A 12,763-nucleotide genomic window follows, 5' to 3' on the forward strand; every position below is an offset into this window, starting at 1 on the left:
CTGTTTCATGAAAAGTGGCAGAGTATTCAGCAATGCATTCTAGGGCTAAAGGTAAAGCAAATTTTTAAAATTCATATATATAAAAGAAAGTCACCCGATAGCAAGTTTGTTCACTTTTAGGTGCTAGAAGAAAACATTTCTTCATTCCTTCTTCCCTCCGCTCTCCCCACGTCAACCTTGTTCTGCTTTCTGAACACATTCTGGTGGTCCCAACAAAATGCTGCTTGGACTCTACATTGTTTACAGGGCTTTAATCATGTTCTTTTTAATTAAAGTCAAGGAGGGTGCAAGTTTAGATTCCTGCTTCTTTTCACCCCTCTGAACATGTGAAACAAAAGCATATTTAGAATGCATGTTTTTGCATCAGCCATGTCACAACAACCAGTCTGGGGAAGTCAGTGTGGTGCTTGGGTGAGTTGCACTAGCCCAAGGAAGGCAGCACCTGATACCCTGGAAGAGCTGGCCTGGCCAGACACAAAGTGGTCTGTCTATCCATCAGGTGTTAAAGCCTTTCAGGGCCATTCCTGCTCTGGCACCCTGGCTGATGACCTAAGTGCACCTCATGGCTCTGCCAAGAACCAGTTTTCTATCTGCATGCAGATTCTAGTAAGTACTTGCCAGCAAATCATTGAAAACCCTTGTGCCATTGAGCAGCTCACATGGTGGCAACAGACCTGTATCTTCAAACATCAGCTAGACTCAAAGATGTTTAAACTACAAAAGGTTTGTGAAGGCAGGCAGTACATAGCTTCGCACTGTTTACTGCCTCTCTCCCTTATGTACACAGTCACCTTTACAAATTGTGCCCTCCCCAAAACCAGTCTCTAAAACCAAGGCTGTAAACTACTAGGGAGAGGGAGCAATGGGGCTCAAGACCCCTGGGATTTTATGGCAAGTGGCTGCCAGGCAGTGTCATGAAGATGCTCAGGCTGTCAGGCTCTGGAGTTCAGTCAGTCTGCTTATCTTTGTAGCTAGTTCCTAGGAGGCACAGGGCTGTTTTTGTTTGTTTGTTTGTTTGTTTTGTAAAGATAACAGGGAGAAGAAACCTTCAGTGGATAGCATTGTCTGTGAAGAAACAATAGAGAGAGAAAAAGAGCTTCAGCGGGGGAAGGCAAAAGTCATTCAGCTAGCAATCAGGAGGTCTCAGTTGTTGCTGAAGGATGTATTTTCTGTAGTATTGCCTGTTCAACACAAACTCTGATGTAAGTACAGCTATGTTTGAGTCCAGTAGCATTTTAAAGGCCACAAGATTTTGGTGTATGAACTTTCAAAAGTCTAAGCTTCTTTCATAGAATCATAGAGATGAAAGGGGCCATACAGACAATCTACGGTAGTAGTCCAACCTCCTGCTCAATGCTGGATCAGCTTACAGTATCCCTGATAAGTTTTTTGTCCAACAGCTGTTGGAAGACTGCTAGAGAGGAGAAGCTCACCCCCTCCATAGGCAGCCAGTTCCTATGAACTACTCTTATTATTAAACTGAACTACTTTTATTATTAAAAAATTCATCTTAATGTGCAACAGGTTCAATCCATAATTTATACCCATTATTGTGAGTTCTATACTCTGCTTCCACCAGGAGCATCTCCCTGCTGTCCTCTGACAGCCTCTCAAATTCTTAAAAAGTATTCTGCTGATACCACCCAGGTTTGGTGAATGTTGATTCCAGGGGTCCAAAGTTATGAACTCCCAAAGGGGTGCCCCATCCCGCATTGTTTCCAATTGGAGCTAATAGAAGATGGGGGCTACACCTTTGAAGGTCCATAACTTTGGATCCCCTGAACCAAACTTCACCAAACCTGGGTGGTAACATCAGGAGAGTCTCCTAAAAATACCCTGAAAGTTTGGTGCTTCTAGCTTAACAATTGCACCCCTGACAGATGGATTTAAAAGGAGAATCTGGGCTCCCTGATTTAAACACAATTGGAAGTGATGCTGTTTGGGGGTGGATTCCAGCATCACAGCAGCCGCCCATGGGGGGGGGGGGGCGCAAACCTTAGATTTTGCACCGGGCTCCATTTTCCCTAGCTACCCCTCTGCCTGGAGGGGAGGGAGAAGGTCTGCCGGCTACCAGCTGGGAGCACAGCTGGTGGAGGGGCTGGGCGGGCAGGGCAATCTGCCATCCCTGACCTTGGAGAGCTGCTTTTATAAGCACTGAGGTCAGGGGCGGGGCTCCTCTATATCCGCTGCATTCTTTCCACATCCTTTTCAATGCAACACCTTCGAAAGTGCATGAAGTACACCAGATGTAGCCTGGCCAATGTGGCGTACAGTGAGACTATGACATCTTGCAATTAGAATGTTATGCCTCATGATACACCCCAAGACTGCATTTGTCATTTTGTTGCATCACACTGACTGCTCATATTCCACTTATAGTTCACTCATACCCCTAGGTCTTGTTCACAAACAGACCAATTATAGACCAGAACCGCATTGGGACAAGAAATCTCATCCCAACATGCTTCCTCTTTGTGGCGCGCCAAGAAAGGAAGAGCACTGGGGCAAGATTTCTTGTCCAGACATGCTTCCTCTTGCCCTGTGCATGTATGAACTTTCACCAGAGCAAGGCAAGGAAAGGGAACAGCCTGCAGTGGGTAATCAGCCACAGTGTTACCCAGAAGTGTATTCCCCGTCCTACTGCAATATATTCAGTATGCATGCTTCTCATTTGCCGTGGCTTGCCTGCTACCATCTCTAAATGAGCCTAGTCTGTTATTCTGGGGAAAAACAAGATAAAATAGGAGTTGAGCTTTTCTGCTTTCTCTCTCTCTCCTTCATTGGTATCTGATGAAGGGAGGGAGCATTGACTTTCAAAATTCTATTACTCTCGTCCCCCAATCTTGTTGTTCTCTATGGTGCTGCTAGACTGGAATCTAGATGTTCAGCAGCTGGCCAACATGGCTACCCTCTGAAACTATCTGATGTGGAAAGTGAAATAATTCTGCTGTTCTGGACCTTATTTCAACTAACCAAATGCTCCCATATTTCTGGGTCAGGATATTTGAGAAGCCAATATTTACTATGAAGTCTGAGATGCATCTGGAGAGTCATGCTGTTAGATAGTCTGCTGACAATAAAGGATTTCTGGAAAGATATATTGCAGTAGGATGCTGCTGCAGGCAGGCCCCATTGGACTGAAGGACCAGTCCTAAATCTGTTGCTTAATTTATTTGGCTTTCTGGAGGCCTAGATGTAACAGGGCTGAAGGGAGAATCTGTATTCTTGCAACTTCCCTTCAATAATTTTCAGCCAGTTTGAGAGATGGGTATCTCAAAGAATAAGAGTTGTAAATCCCCGGGGGTTACAGTTTAGTTTTAACCAATAAATGGTTGCTTGAACTACTTGTGTGCCTTGAGTGAGACCATCTGTACCTCCAGCCCAAGGAAAGCATTTGGTATACATCAAAGGACTCCAAATATTGATCATAAAAATTTGGATTGCACTGCTTCCAGGGGTGAAGATCTATATAAAGGCAGAGCAGGGAGCTAAACACTAACTGGGCCCATACCTTCCCCTGGAAAACCTTAATTGCTGTGAGGATTCAGGAGACCCCCCTTTTAAAAGAAAAATCTCAGGATGGCTGAGGTCATTCAGTAGGCATTCTTAGCTGTGGATTGCTTGGGCTCTCCGCAATTCTGTTGGCTGGAAGATTACACCTCAATATTTAAAGGATTTATATCATGTTCCTGTTCTATATCATGTTCCTGAATCTGCTATCTGTGTCTCTTATGACTTTTAGTAAAGATGAGGATTTTAGATTTTTTGTAACTCAGTAGAAGTTGTTTTTGTAATTTATTACAAGCTAGCGGTAAACAGTAAAGTCCCAAAGTCCTGTTTGTGAATGAGATATAATTACAGTAACATCTGCATCTAAGAAGGCAGAGATTGCTCTGTTTGCTAATTTAGAGGATGGAAAATTGTGTTCAGTAAAGGCCACACCATGGAGTTAATATTGAAGTTAAAATGTAGAAGTGCCAGGATGCATTCCTGTTTCACGCCTTCAGATGAGGGCTGCATCTTATCCTATGGAAATTACTTTCATGGAGCATACAAATAAAGACGTATAATCTATTATCAGTTGTGGAGTTCTCAAGCTTAGCCCATCGCCTGTGTCTAGGAACACTATCAAAGGCAACTGTGAAATTGACAAAAGCAGCATATAGTGCTCCTCAGGCCTGGAGCTGTATTTCTCTGCTAAGTGATGCAGCATCAAGCATTGATCTATGGTTGAGTGACCAGCTCTAGAACAGCCTTCTCCTCTATTAATATTTATTATTGGTCTTTCCAGTCCCAGAGTTTCCATTACTCTGGAACAAAGGTTTCCAACCATGCTAAGAAGGCTGATTGGCCAGTAATTGGCCACATAGGATACCCCATAATGATGAGACACACACAGAGGAACCATGCCTCCAAACAAGGTTTTCTGAACTATGTGAATAAAATACCAGTTGAAGAATTTCAAGATAAATTGAAAGCATATTACTTATATTATTCTTTTAAAATGGGGGGCAGAAAAGGAGGTTTTTGAAATATGTGTGAATTAATATTTATTTTATTTTTATTTCTTGCATTTGTATCCTGCCATATCTCCAAAGACTTGAGACAGCTTGATATTAATCTGCTTAATGTTTTTTACTGAAAGGGTGGCAAAAAGAGGAGAAACATTTGAATACACTGTGAATAGATAATATGTGAATGTCTTTCTGTTGTGTTTACATCTATAAAAATAAAATCTGTATTTTTAAAAAATATTTTCCTGGCAGGTTAAATAATAAAATTGCATTGTCAAGTTGGGGAAGGAGAAAGAGGTGCTCCATCTCATCCTTGATACAGAACACCTGTATCAATGCATATCAGTACACCTGTATAATGCATAAAACTGTCAGCTTTCCCACACTGGAACAGTTTCTGTGCCTTACGCACTGTGGGCTAATGCTTTGAGCAACAAGTTGGCACACGTCAGGCACTGCAGTGCTAACATATGGTTGCAATGTCCTACTGACGCGGTTCCTGTTTGAAGATTTTCAAGCTGTTCATTCCAGAGGCACTCCTCACAGTGCCATGTGTCCCTTTCCTCCCTTGCTACCACTCCAGCAGTGAGATATCCCTCTCCCTGAAGCTTTTAATAGTTTTACTTTGCTTTTTGCAAGAAAAGTTTATATAAATTTACAGTTTATATAAATTTACTGTTTCCAGTGATTACTACTGAGAGAGAGAGAAGGAGAGAGAGGGGAATAGGCAACCAAATACTTTTGCAGCCTAGTAAGCACACATCATATTGCAAGTCTCTAGCACATCAAATGTGATCAGGCATCTTCAGCTCATCTGCTAACCCAGATAGGATCCTATAGAATTGGCAACCTCCAGTTGTGGCCAGGAGTTCTCCCAGAATTATAACTGATCCCCAGACCACAGAGATCAGTCACCTGGGACAAAATACCTGCTTTGGAGGGTGGGTTCTGTGGCATCACTTCCCCACTTGAGTTCCCTCCGTTCTCCAGGCTCAGTCTCCAGATCTCCAGGAATTTCCCAACCAGAGTTACCAACCCTGTGCTTTACAGCCTGAAACAAGCTTCTTTGTTGTACTGCATTTCTGCAGCGAAGCCTGGGGTTATGCCAAGGAATCTAGATAGCCATTACAGTTTTAGGATGTGGATGGGAAGGAGGGGAAATTTTCTGTTTGTCTGGGAATAAATCTCACACAGGCCTTGCTTTTTGTTTATTAATGACATTTCTGAGTGACTTTAATCCACCCCCCCCCAACAAATGCTCAAATAAACATACAATGTAATCCATAATTTCAGTTAACAAGCATACTAAAATAATAAAGCGACATTAAAAAAACAAAGCATCTGCAAAAGTATGAAATCCAGTAGCTAGTTCATAACACATACCATATATACTCGCATATAAGTCTACTTTTTCAGCACATTTTTTGTGCTGAAAAATCCCCTCGACTTATACGCGAGTGAACGGGTGGCGAGCGGGTGGGGGGAACAGGTGGTGAGTGAAAAAAGGCTGGGAGCTGAGGGTGTTTTTCTGCACCTGCTCCCTGCTATGTGGACACAAAGGCAGATCCCAGGTAAGCCTTGGGCTTTTGCTTTTCTGAACTACAGGTGGTCAGTAGCTTCATTCACAGTGAATATTCAGTGAATAGGTGTGAATATTAAATTTATAGTTACAGAATTTTTGTTCAGGCCAGGAAGCTCCATGAATGCTAGGGAGCCAAACTCATTGGGAAATCCGCACCATTGGAGCCCATGGTGGCAGGAATCCCCCACACACACAGGGTGCCCTGAGGTGCAGCCACTGCCAGCACCTTTCTCAGCCCCCACCCAGTGTTTTTGGAAAGCAGGTGGGACTTCTGTTCAGCTGAGCTTGCAGACCTGCAAAAAAGACTTGCTTTGGGCAACGGCTGCCATCACCATGCAAGCATCTTCACTGTGTAATGATAAGCTATCCGTGTTGAAGGAGAACCTGTAGGGACTTTTTAAAGGGGGGGGTCTTGTTGAGCATCTTCCCTATGAAACTCTGAAGAGATACTGTCTGTGAGAGTTATATATTCCACTTCAGAACTTTTGAAGTTGTTGTTGATACCATACTGTTTTTCTTTGAAATAAATATTCAAAAACATTTTTATTGGTATCTATTTTTATTTTTGAAATTTACCAGTAACTGCTGCATTTCCCACCCTAGACTTATACACAAGTCAATAAGTTTTCCCAGTTTTTTGTGGTAAAATTAGGTGCCTCGACTTATATGTGGGTCAACTTATACATGATTCAACCTAAGACCAGAAAAGGCTTCAGAAAACAAAATGAAAGAAAAGTAATTTACCAATGGTCATTTCCCCACTCACCTTTTGTTAAGGGGTAGTTGAGGCAAATAAACCGGGGGCCTGCTGCATTCCCCACTACCTAAGCGGCAACAACGCAGCGACCCCGACTCTACCGCTTTCCGTCCTCCTCAGCGTGTGTCATTTCTCCCCCTGAATGGTCGAGCAACATTTCTGAAATGAGCAAGGCAGTGGGGAAGCCAGGGGTAACTGCGGGTTTGAATTTCCCGCCGCACATGGTGATGTGGACCAATCAGGGCACTGCGGGGCGTGCGTGATGCACACGCAGCATTTCCTTCCAGCATTTTTTTACCATGAAATCACTCGTCTGCACGTCGCTTTGAGCGCACGCGGACACAGCTTATTTTCATTGTTCATTCAGAACATTCATTGTTCATTCAGAACATTCATCTCATGAAATGGAGAAGAAAGGAAAGCGGGCACCTCTGCATTCTGCAAATTTTTGCGCCGCAGCATAACAGCCAATCAGAAACCATTTTTTTAAAAGAAAAAAAAGGCATTGGTTCAGTTTGTGATGACGACTGTGCATGTCGACATTTCGTCAACAATTTCAGGGTTTTTTAAAAAACCAAGTTCCGCCCACAAACTGGCGCTCCAGCCAGTTGGAACAGAGAAGCGTCCTGCCAATGACCACTGAACATGCGGTTGTGGGGAATGCTGCATGTCATGAAGCTCGCAGCTGCCGCAAGGTTTACAACAGGGACAAACTGCGGTGGGGAGTCAGACCTCGCGCTCAAAAGCACCGATTCAAAGGAGCATGGTTTAGCACAGTGGTGGCGAACCTATGGCACGGGTGCCAGAGGTGGCACTCAGAGCCCTCTCTGTGGGCACGTGCGCACAGAGTTCGCCATGTGGGGGGGAAATCGCCCCCCCAACACACACACACATCTAGGCTGGCCTGGGCCGCTAGACTTGATGTGCGTGCACCTCAGCGAGCAGGGAGGACTCGGCTGGCAGGCCTGGTGCCTGTGCTCCAGGTGGCTGCTGCCCGGGAGGGTGGGGCAGCAGAGATGCTAGAGAGGTGCATGTGGGACTTGCTGGAAGCTACAGCAGGCTGGTCCCTGCTCGAGGGGGTTATTCAGGTTAAATTGCCACATTGGCACTTTGCGATAAATAAGTGGGTTTTGGGTTGCAATTTGGGCACTCAGTCTCGAAAAGGTTTGCCATCACTGGTTTAGCACAGAATTATTTTTTAAAGTGGGAAAACGACCAATGAAAGGCACTCTCAAGGAGCAAGCCAACGGAATTTTAAGGCAATAGTTCCAAAAGGAACTAGACCCATGGCCATTTACACACTTATGACTTGCCATGAGGTTTGCATTCCATTGATCTGATTTTTTCCCCATACAGTGTTTGGTATTAACTTTACACTCCCCTTTCCATCACCTCTTCTCCTGAATCTGCTGTAGGGAGTCCTTTTTTTTCTACAGAGGAATCAGCTTTTGCCTGTGATGTCAATCATGGGGGAATTTCTTTTTAAAAAATGCATGCAGTTGAACCAACACATCAATGCAGAGCAGAAGAGCTAAGTAATTATACTTGTTTGCCACCCTCTGGTGTTGATAACTTAAAGTACACATGCCCTCCCAATTACAGTGTGGCAAATATTACCTAGATTTTAGGACTCCCCTCCCCCCACCACAGACAAGCCAAGAACAAAACAAAAGAATGCACAGAACAGCCACAGAAGGTTCAGTCTCAAGATTTGCAATTTTGTGATTGCGTGGTTGCTCGTTGTATTGATGCAACAACTCTAAACTAAGGAAAAGGGGGAAAATTGGACCCCCTGAGACCATGTAAAAGTCAAAGGGCAAGTGAGATGGCCCTAGAAAAAGAAGTGTTGAGATAGTGGGTTAGGGGGACAGAAGTCCACATCTAGACTCCAAAAAATATGAAATGCAGCAGTTGAAATTGTGGCTTGGAAAAGCATGATTCCCAGTGTAAACCCTGCAAGCAGCAATCTGCACTCCAAGTCAGCCCACCTGTGTACATCTCCAATCAGAGCCCCACCCCTGATAACAGTAGCGGAAGTTAGGGAGAGGAACCCACCACCTGGGCAAACCTGTAGCAGCAACCAAATAAGGAATGCTGGGAAATGAGGATGGTGAGGCAGCAAACGGGTGCAGAGTGGTGGACAAAAGAAATGTTCTGCTTAGTGGGAGGGGGGAAAGTGGGAGGAAAAAGAAAAAAGAACCCAAGGCAGGCATGGCACACTCATTCAGGTTTACATTACCAGAAAATTAGAGAAAAATGTCAGAGTTTGCACGCATTGGGAAAATCCGTCCTTTTGTTCGCAAGAACTGCAGCAGCATTGAGACAGTTGTGTAAATTAAAATCAGACTTGGACGATGCCTCAAATCTGTTGCCTAACTGAAAATCTATCCCAAAGGGGAGGTGGGCTTGCTGCAAGGAGACGTTCTGTGCACAAATGATTCATCATCTTGTCTCCTCACTTGCTGCTTCCTCCTCTCTGTCCTCCACTAGGGTGTTGCTCACTGGGCTTGGCAGGAATCACCTAGCCAGTCTGCCATCTTTCTTCCCTCTTTGGGTATCTGGGTCCTTCCCTCCCATTCAGGAAGCCAAATGGATGGCACCCCCAAAAAATGGGAAACCAGGAGACTGAGAAGCACAAGGTCCCCCTTTGCCGCTTCCCCATCAAAAAAAAAGTTTGTTCTCCTGTAGCCTTTGATCCCGTCTCCATCAGAACACAAACAGGCACCTGAAAACAACACTAACTTCAGCAGCTACTGGACGAGGGCCACAGCAGAGCTTGGAAGATGTGCAGTGGCACCATGCAGCTACACCCTGGCCCATGAAATGTGATTGGCCCAGCCTCCATTCCTTGGCTCTGGAAGACAGATATGTGCCATCTTTCTCCCCACAGCAGGATGGTCAGTGTCACAAATCCAAGGTTAGCAAGTTGGCAGCCCAGACAGCTCGGCCCAGCCACTGCTGTTGGCTGTGTGCTGCCTTAGAGAGGCAGAGACTTTTGCTTTGTCCATACCACAGACAACATCTGCATACGTCCTACAGCTGTTTGAGGTTTGGCCCAGAGGATCTCCCCATGCCTTTTTCCCTCACCCTCTAGGACTGATTAATGACCACAGCAAGGTGGTTGACATGGTGTAGGACTGCCAGCCTTCGTGTGGAGCCTGGAACTCTCCCAGAATTACAACAGATCTTCAGGTGATAGAGGTTAGTTCCCTTGGAAAAAAATGGCTGTTTTGAAGGCTGGCCTCTATTGTATTATACTGTGCTGCATTATACTCTCCACTCCCAAAATCTCCAGGAATTTCCTAACTTGGAGTTGGCAACCTTAGCTGGAGGAGTATATACTGGGAACAGCTGGGGGCACCCCCTCTATGGGGCTTGGGACAGCTGCTCTGGCTGCCCCATGAATTAGCCTGTCACTGTCACCATCCATGGTTACTGGTCAATCTGAATGAGGTGAAATTTCTCTTCTGTTCGGAAATATGGCCCTCAGTTCCATTTCTTCTTTGAGGTGTTTATTTCCTTAATATATATAAAACTATATCAAGGAAGGTATACAGAACAGAAGATAACACTAGATGAACAAAATATTACACATGAAAATCAACAACATTAACAGTTACAAAACCAGGAATAAACCCTGAATGTCCTAAAATGAGCATAAAAATGAGCCTAAAAACATACTTTAAAAAATTACAAAATGATGGAACAGTTCAAACCCACTGTAGTGGGTCTAAAAGTTTAGAGAGGCTCCGTTAGGTGCCTAAAAGTATGCAAACTCAGTAGCAGGTCAGCCTCTGCCGTGAAGGGATTCCAGTGACTAGGCTGGCCCACTAAGAGGGCCTCTTCTCTAGTGCATATGTACCTAGATTCAGAATGAGGGCGCACTGATGATCACTATTGTTGGGCAGGTATTGTAGCAGCCTTTTTTTAAAAAAAGAACCAACCATTCTTTAAGGTTTCCAAATAGTCTCCAGCATAGATCTTAAAACAGTTACAACAGTTAAACAGTTTGCTCCCCACAGAACACAAAACAACAACTAGGAATCACTATAAAATCAGTCCACACTCAGATGTTCAACAGCACCAACCCACTGGTAGGGATTGTTACATAACAATTTTGTTATGTATTCCTTTCGGCATCCAATTTGTGACTATCTCCAGAGTTTTGGAAGAAAAAGAACCTAAATATTCAGATAATTTTTTCCATCATATTTGTAGATGTGGCACAAGGTACTAGAGCAAACTTATCGGTGTTTGTTTACCTGTTACTTTATTTATTGAAGGATGACTTTTTTCTTAAACCTTTCTGCATCTGTCCATGCTAGTATGCTGCCACCTGCTGGTGCACCAACACATGCTTTCACCAGCACTACTGTGGAATTTTGTTGAATCTTGCTAACTAGCGAGTTTGTATTGTTTTTATGGACTTGTCAGATATGAATGGGAAAAGTTATAAACAGTACAGATAATGAGCTATACAAGGCAAGAAATACTGGGTGAAAAGTGCAGAGATCATTCACAGTAGCAGTAATTGGTAATATTCTGTAGTTTTGTTCAACTGATTAATGCCTATCATGAATAAGGAATGCAAGATCATAAAGTCCTTGGGAAATGCTGTCACACTTCTTGATGATTTCTACTCTAGCAGTTCCATGCTGGAGTCTCCTTTTGAAGGAGTTTATTTATTTAGCATGCTAGCAACGGGCTTACACAATTGCCCACTGCTGATTGGCTCAGGAATCTTTCCTTATTTTGTAGACCGTGGGTGGTGAGGTTCACCACACACTCATTTTCTATGATGTTTGCAACCCTTATGGAGGTGTAAATTGTCTTTAGTGACACTGGTGTCTGTTTTTCTGCATCCATGATTTTGTAAAAACTTGATGCAAATCTGTTCAGCAGGCATTCAAGCCATTTGGTGCAAAACTGAACAGACCCAGTGATCAGCTTCTATCTGACTGACAGAGCTGAGCATCTTAAGTTCACCTATCATGTGAAAATTGTGGCATTCTTCCTTGTGCAGAAAATTGTGGCATCTTCCTTGTGCAGAGGGAGTACTCCTTTGGATATTATGTGCTGGGAAACAAGGGACAGATATCAGCTTCTATGGACTTCCAAAGCTATCTGATTGCCTACATTTGGAAACAGTACTCTAATCTAGCAAGATCCTGGCAATTGAACAAAGCACTTCTTAGAGTGAAATCATATGTGACCTCTGAAGTACTGGAATGTTGAATATAAATGTAAACCAGACTTCTTACAAAAACCATCCATCAGTACAGAAACCCAATTTAAGCATCTTACGGTATTTCACGTGCTTCACACACCAGCAGTGGCAAAAGTGCTGAGACATTGAGTGCTACAAGAGGCATGAGTGAATTCCTCTTGTTCTACCATAAAAATGCAGGTTACATACTAGTTTTCTAAGGGAATTTTTATTTGTAACCAAATGGTCATTTTATTTTTCTCAGTGGCCAAACACCTGTCATGTTCAGTTATCATATATTGAATGTATAATTCAGATATGTTTGTTGGCATACAAAAATAAATTAAAATTTATTGAACAGTAAAATCAATAAATTATAAAATAGGGATTAATAGTTGCACAGCTCAGCCACTTTGTTCCAGTTTTGGCCAAGCCTTGGTTTTTAGTACCAGTGAAAGAAATTTATCAACTGCACTGGTAAAGTCTGGGTCTTTATCTGATGATATAATTCCCAACTGGGTCATACGATGTGGATCAACCCCCCCAACCCCCCCCCCCAAAAGGAGCCAGAGACAAATAGGGGAGATTTTTCAAAAAACCTAAAAAAAAAATCTAATATCACATAACAAACAAACAAACCCTGAAAATTTAAAGAAAATACTTTGGGGTATTAAAACTTGCTTAAATAATAGAAACAACACCTA

Source organism: Sphaerodactylus townsendi, linkage group LG05, assembly GCF_021028975.2.
Source record: "Sphaerodactylus townsendi isolate TG3544 linkage group LG05, MPM_Stown_v2.3, whole genome shotgun sequence".
NCBI lineage: Eukaryota > Metazoa > Chordata > Lepidosauria > Squamata > Sphaerodactylidae > Sphaerodactylus > Sphaerodactylus townsendi.